We start from the raw sequence: 8169 nt of genomic DNA, 5'->3' as shown, positions 1-8169 counted from the left end.
TGTGTTTCTCTATAATAATTTTTGGAAGCTAAGAATCCTTAATTATCCAATGAACCCTTAAAAACCCATTTTAATACAATACAATAAAATTTTACCATTCAGGGAGGTTTTAAAGTTAAAAGAACTTTAAAAAAAAAAAAAAATCTAAGGACCCCTTATGGAACCCTTTTCTGAGTGTATTAAATAAATCTTTACTGTAAGTATGTACTATATAAACTGTATACTGTACACTTACGCTCAAACATTTAGAACCCTTAAGGGAATCCTTACCGGTTCTATGTAGAGCCTTACAACAGAGTATTTTCCTATCAGAAATTGTTCAGTGTAGAACTCTGTTTTTGTAGTGTATTACGTAAGTATGTATTGTATGTCTGTACTATATACCCTGTGTAGAAACCTATAACAAGGTGTTTTGCTATCAGAAAAGGTTTTACGTAGAACCCTTTTTAAAGCTAGGAATGCTCATTTACCTAATGCATCCTTAAATAATCATTTTTAAAGAGTGTACCGGACCACAGACCATTTCGCTTTCATAGAAGTTTTAAAGTAAAAAATTTCTTTTAGGAAGCTAAGAACCCTTATGGAGAGTGTATAAAAAAAGTTTATAATGTAAGTCTGTATTATATATTGTACACTTTTAGAAATTATCCAACAAACCATTAAAGAACCCCTTACGAACACTTTTTTCTTCTAAGAATGTATATATTAACTGGGTAAGTGTGTGGTACAAACTCCAAATTATTGCACAGTATTTTCTTCCTAATGCCTAGAACCTGTTGGGCATTAGCTCCTGGTACTTGGTACACTCTTAGGGTTCTTCAAGGTTTCTGTAAGGGTTTGTTGGCTAATTAAGGGATCTTTAGACTCTAAAACACCTAAAGATAATCTGTGTTTTAGGGCTCTAGATAGAACTTTTAAGGGTTCACCCACATAGACAAACTAACAACGCTTAAGGGTTCTAGAATGATGTCACTAAGTAGGTCAGGTATCAGAGCATAACCAACAGGAAGAGTTACAGTCCCCTCTAAAAGTATTGGAACAGCAAGGCCAATTCTTATGTTTGTTTTTTTTTGCTATACACTGAAGACATTTTGGTTTGAGATAAAAAATGAAATGAGATGACAGATCAGAATTTCAGTTTGTGTTAAGCAACTTAGAACATGGCACCTTTGCTTTGAACCAACACATTTTTGAGTGATCAAAACTATTGCAAAATGTGACTGACAGGTGTTTCTCATTAACTAGGTTTGTCCTGTTAGATTTATTGTTTAAACAATTAAATATATCTGAACGTCTACTCTTGGTTTGAGCCCTGGATTTCTCCTGTGAATGCTGCATTTGTTGTTAAAAAGGATAACACAGACATGCATCCAATCTTATTGGGAGGAAATTTATCATGCGGGAAGACAATGACCCGAACACACTGCCAACCCAACAAAAAACTTCATTGGTGGAAAAAGTGGAAGGTTTTAGACTGGCCAATTTAATCACCAGACATGAACCCAATTGAACATTCATTTCACCTCCTGAAGAGGAGACTGAAGAACAAATCTCTGGCACAAGCCTGGAAAAGCATCACAAAAAAAAGAATGCAACGGTTTGATGATGTCAATCAGTTGCCGGTGTAATTTACTTTAACTTGCTTTAAGACTATCTGTTCCAATACTTTTGTTCACCTAAAAAATTGGGTGGTCTTGCACCAAAGGTGCCATGTTGTAAGTTCTTTAACACATCTGGATGTAAATATCAGAAACTGAAAGTTGAAATTCTGATCTATCACCTCATATTTATCTTTTGACCTCAAACCCAAATGTCTTAATTGTATAGCAAAAAAAAAGTATTGGTCTTGCTGCTCTAATGCTTTCAGAGGGGACTGTAGAGAACAAGGAAACATAATGAAGTAACCTTCATCAACAACTCAACAAGCCCCATCATTTTTGTCAAGAGGTCGTTAATCTCTCTCTCTCTCTCTCTCTCTCTCTCTCTCTCTCTCTCTCTCTCTCTCTCTCTCTCTCTCTCTTTCATCCTCCTTTATCTTTCGCTCCATCTCTCTGTCTCTCCCTGTTGAAAAAATTGTAGTCATGTGATTGAGCCATGCTGCTATACTACACAGTGGTTTGTTTTTGTTGTTGTTGTTGTTGTTGTTGTTGTTGTTTTTGCAAGCTCTGTCCTTCTACGAAAAAACAGAGTTTAATCTGAAATGTTGTGGTGTGTTTTAAGTTCTCTTAAGTGTTTTCATGCGTGCAATAAAAAATATATGCTATTACCTGATAAAACAGTGTTGGAGAAACAACGACGCCTTCAATCACAATGTCCCCTTACCACAACAAAACCGTAGTCCATCAGTTGAGACGTGTTCTGTGTTGAAGTTTGCTTCTTTAGTTTTGCTCTGGCGCTACTGAAACATATAGCCACCAGTTAAGTGCCCCAAATCTGCCTAAATAACAGGATTGTATGAAATAAATATACAATGCAATCATTTAGAATTTAACTAGAATTTAATATAATCATTTAGAACTCAAGAACCAAGAACAAGAAAAAAAAACATAGGCAACTCGATACCTAGCTGAATCAAGCGAAGAAGTGCGCTAATGTTAGCTAGCTACCTGTTGAGCCACTGAAATGTCTTACCTGTTCAGCAGAAAAAAGTCTCTCTGCATCAGTCTTCAATCCCTTCAGATCTCAGTGTTTTCGCCACCCCTCAAAAGCCATGGTGATATTTATTCTCGTTCCAGGATGGGCTCTGTCGCATTTCCTTTGTGACTGCAGGCTCTGCAGTTCGAGACTTTTTGGTTTTGACAACAACTGATTCCCCAGATGTCAACGATGATTGCAGTTTAGAACTAGCCTTATTAAAAGCAGCCATCTAGATGACTAGTTGAAATTCTAAGCAACTGTTGTAAGAACAAGCTACAAACACTCCACCATCCTCAGCCCCCACACACGCAATATAGTAGCTAGCTCTGTTTACATATGTGACGTAACCATGCAACGGTGAATGACGTCAAACTGTCGTTTCCGCGAAATCTGACCCGACAGCTCAAATTCTAACATCATTATTATAAGCTTACCGTTGCAAATCAGGGTAAGGTAAGGAGACAGTTTTGAACATTGATTTTGTACGTACTTGCTCAATAATTGACTTTTGCTCATTTTTAATCAAAAAAAAAAGTTCCATACTGCAGCTTTAAGAAAGTAAGTAGTAGTGTTTGAAAATATTATTTTAAAGTAAAAATATATAGCGCCCCCATCTGTTTAAGATCAAAATATCACAGTTAACACAGTGTCAGGAAGGGTGTCAATAATTATGGATTTGACTGTAACTTTAAAGGAGTAGTATAATCTTAAATTTCTCCCTTTCACCTAAGGGTCTGCTGCCACTCAGACTCAGATGGGGGTGCGGCTTACATTTTGAAGGTGGAGCTAAATGATAGAAGTGATTGGGATGATAAAATAGTTCTAGTTTGATTCATTATATATTTTAAATACAGACGTATTTGTATTATATGAAACACTTTTTGTCTATATGGAGTTATTGAGACAGTGTCTTTTGTGACTAAGTGATGATTTTCACATGCACATTTACTGCACAATGCTAAACTTGTGGCCATAATTTTCCATTACTTGTTAGTTATGTTAGGCTTGTAGCGCCAGTGCAAAACTTAAAAAAAGCACATTTATTTTATGTCAAACATGTTTTGGCTGATTGAGTACATTTGGGGTGAAGGGTACATTGTGTACATTTATTTTTTTATTTGATTATTCATTATTAATTTAAATGCAAATTAAAGGTGTGGTAAGGTAGTGTTTGAGCACATCCACTGGTTTAGATTGCACTTGTGCTTGGTTTGATCCAGGGTATATAATATCATATCATATCATATCATATCTATCATATCATATCATATCATATAATGTGTGAAGATTGTATTGTGCCAAATAAATTAGATGTTCTATTTTATTTTATTTTATTTATATTATTCCTTTTTTTAAAGGAGGAAAGCTCGACTACCACAAAGGAATATACAAGATGTCTGTACTCTCAATGTTCTGTCAAAAAAAAAGAGAGAGAAGAAAAAAGAAATCAAGTCTATTTTTGTTTTAATCATATTAATAATTATAAATATACTGTATAAATAGAAAAAAAATCTTTATAATGATAGATATAACTAAAGTGAAATGGTCAATCTAAATATTTGGTCGTGTTTAGACGTGTTTGATGTCACTATGCTTTTACTCTTTTGTACTTTTCTCCATTTGTAGATAATTTATAAATGTTTATACTTTTTTTTTTTTTTTTTTTTTTTTTAAATGTGTTGAAATTTCATATTAAACAGTGCAAACATTATTCATGGTGTCTCTCCAAAAAAAAAAAGTCTACAGTCGTGTTCACTTGATGAATTAAAGGAAAAAGAGAAAAGCTATGTTCATGACTAAGGTGTGACTGTGCATGTGTCATGTACACATTTTTTTCTAAAGGAAATAAATCTAATATTTTTTACACTTGTTTGTGCGAAGTCTGTAATTTGATCAGTAGGGTGTCATACTGCATGACCACAAGAGGGCAGTATTAACCTATATTTGAACTCTGACATGAATACACTGTCACCTACTTGCTTATCAGAGACAATGAGTGATGCAAACGAGTATCTCTGAGTGGGCGTGGCTCCGAGGGGACTCCGGGCACAAGGCTGGGGACAGCCTGGACAGGGTGCCAATCCATCGCAGGGCACAATCGCACACACATTCACACACTCTTTCACACACTATGGACAATATAGGGACGCCAATCAGCCTACAACACATGTCTTTGGACTGGGGGAGGAAACCCCCGAAACATGGGGAGAACATGCAAACTCACAGGGTGGAGACAGGAATCTGGCTCTAGGTCATGGATGGCAAATTAGAAAGTCTTTATTAACAAGCTCACTTACCAAGTGGATAAAATACTCTAAATAAACTCATTTTAATGCTAGTTCATGGGCTATCCTGTTTACCACAATGCTAGTTCATGAATTAGAATGATTATTAGAATACTTGTTCTTGAATTAGCATGATTACTATAATCCTATTTCTTGAATTAGCACGTTTACTATAATGCTAGTTGATAAATTAGCCCGATTAATATACTTCATTTCATGATTTAGCCTGTTAAGCACAATGCTTGTTCATGAGCTAGCCGGTTTATTATAATCATAGTCTGTATTTTATCATGGTCACCACAATAATTATTGGATGAGTATATTTATTTTAGTGTTATATAATAAGTTAGTTAATCCTGTTTACTATCATGATAGTTTGAGTTAGCATGTTTAGGGTATTATAATGCTAGTTTGAGTGAACCTGTTTACTGTAATGCTAGTTTGAGTGAGCCTGCTTATCCACTAAGTTGTTGAATGTATGGGGTTTTTTGGGAGGTGTTTTGTTATCTGGAAGCAAGTCCCATGCAAGCCCTGTATATAGCCTACACGGCGGTAAGTGCTAATCATTATTTTATCAAAATGCTCTCAGGACTGTTGTTGTCACCGCTCACATAAATTGCTGATTGCACTGGCTGAGCTACGCGTCTGAATAATCGCCCAAGCAGAAGCAATGGTGCAGGACAACGTTGGAATGCAGGACGAGGCTGAGCCAAGGGATAGCCCTGCCCCGAGAGATGACTGGACGGAGATAATTATGCTCATATATCATTGAGTTTCTCTGGCTCTCAGCCCTGTTCTCCAACCAGTCAGTAGTGAGCCATAATGATCCTGTGTGGCTGTGGGCCAGCGGATGTTCAAACTTCTCTCTGGCTTTGACCTCTCAATCAATGCCTACTTTTAAGAATAGCCCTGAGTGAGGACGCAAGAATTTGTTTGTCTGGCTGCGTCTCTGTGAATATTCAATAGCAGAATGCTCATAAAGGACACAGACTGAGCTGGACAGGATAGGACACCATTTTCTTTTCTAATATCCATTTCTATGATGAAACGTCTGGGTTCTTTGAACATAATCGTTCCCCAGGGTTGTGTTCTCCTTTAATGAGCCATAATATGAAGCAGATAGCTATTAAATGCGGATATACTGATGGCCATGTTGTCTGAGTTAGTGCCCCAGGTGGTGAACATACTCAGGGCAGTGGAGCTTTGTAAACAGTTCTCTACAGTCCATAGCACAATGTGTTAGCAGAAACATCAAGAATTGTCCACAAACATTACGTATGATGGGCCATATTCAGAGTTTTAATACTGGGATTTAATACCCGAATTGCATATGACCTCAGACATAAATATAGACATAAGTGCTATTCAGAAGCTAGGCCAGAGTTACGCACATGGAGTAGAGTTTGTCTAAACTTTGGCCATGGACCTAAACTCATTTTTCTTGCATGATATCAGCTTGAGCAAAGAGCAGTGTTAAGCCCAGTGCAACTTTTTTCAATTTAATTCAGTTTTATTTGTATAGTGCTTTTTACAATGGTCATTGTCTCAAAGCAGCTTTACAGAAATATAAACACAGGATACAGATTTTAAGTGTGTGAATTTATCCCTATTGAGCGACAATTGAGTGACAGTGGCGACGGTGGCGAGGAAAAAATCCCCAAGACGATATGAGGAAGAAACCTCGAGAGAAACCAGACTCAGAAGGGAACCCATCCTCATCTGGGTAATATCGGATAGTGTGAAAGTAAAAGAAAGTTCATTATGGTTTGTACCTGAAGTCTTTGTTGAACTAGTCCACTGTTCACCAAAGGAGACCCGAGTGCAAAACTGCATGTAGTAATTTCAGTCCCAAGGCCATAGCAGCAACCGTAGTCCCAGCAACCACAGTGAGAATGTCCATGTGGAATTGAGCTCCAAAACCATTTCCATGTTACTTCAAGCGGTACCATCCTAAGCAATCTCGAGGCTGTAGCCTCCAGTTGATGAGAGCTCCATCCAGAGATACAGTAGGGCATCCGAACAGATCACGCAGGTCCGTTGAGCAGAAAGGATCAGGACCACTGGTATCTCCATAAAATCATGTGTAGCTCAACAGAAAAATATGTTGTGCTAAAATTCCTGCTTGGTTGTAAAACTACTGAATGCCATTCAATGGCATATATTAAATACAAAAATACTACACTACATTAATTACATTAACTACATTAATGTTTAGTGGTTAGCACGTTTGTCTTGCACCTCCACGATTGGGGGTTCGATTCCTGCCTCTGCCTCTGTGTTCACAGAGTTTGCATGTTCTCCCGGGTTTCCGGTTGCCTCCCCCAGTCCAAAGACATGTGTTGTTGGCTGATTATCCTAAAAATCTATAGTCACAAGCATCTCCTGTTAGAATCAATAAATATCACACCATTGCTTTTGCCATGCTTGAATTTTTTCTCCTTTTCTTTGTTGTTGATGATACCAAAACAATATAAGCTGTTTAATCAAAGTGCAGATCTGACAAAGAAACTGAGCACTTTCTCCATGTTGGACTGAATGATGTGTTTGGACGCTGTAGTGACGATGCAGTCAGTCGCTTTTACTGTCATCATGTCCCTCTAGTTGGTTGTGCCAGAACCCAGAGTTCTGCTTGCATCTGTTTGGGCCATTTCATGTTTTTAAAAGTACGGTGGGGGGAGGGGAAAGTCCTTAGACTTTTCTTCTCATTCTATCAAGATGAAGGTGGGGCGACATCACAGCCTGGCTTTAACTGATCTTCTTGTCCTGAGGGGACTAAGGTGATATACATCCACAACACGCTTGGAGAGGCACATTCATTCATCACCTATCGCAGAACACCGAGAGCGGGTTCAACACCGGCCGACCTGCCCATACATCACTGTCACAAGGCTTTGACTGAGCAACACAGACCGCGCTTCTTCACTCGAGCCTTACACTGGTCAGACTGGAAACCAAACAATCTATTACTTACTCAATACACACATCATACTGTAGCTATTAGATCATTCAAGAGTGCTTGTGGGGATCACAGAGCTACTGCATTAGATGATGATCTGAATGAAATGTCAGGCTGTGGTCCACATTATTTAGCTGAAGTCATCTGTCTTTATATGGTGACAAACTGTACCATATGTACTTTCTTTGAATTGTTTACTGATAATACAATTTTGCATCGATTTACAGTGACGCTTGAAAGTTTGTAAAAATGTTCCATATATCTGAATAAATATGACCCAAAACATCATCA

This window comes from Ictalurus punctatus, chromosome 18 (assembly GCF_001660625.3).
Source record: "Ictalurus punctatus breed USDA103 chromosome 18, Coco_2.0, whole genome shotgun sequence".
Classification (NCBI taxonomy): domain Eukaryota; kingdom Metazoa; phylum Chordata; class Actinopteri; order Siluriformes; family Ictaluridae; genus Ictalurus; species Ictalurus punctatus.
The sequence above is the reverse complement of the archived record's forward strand: the minus strand, read 5'-3'. Positions refer to the sequence as shown.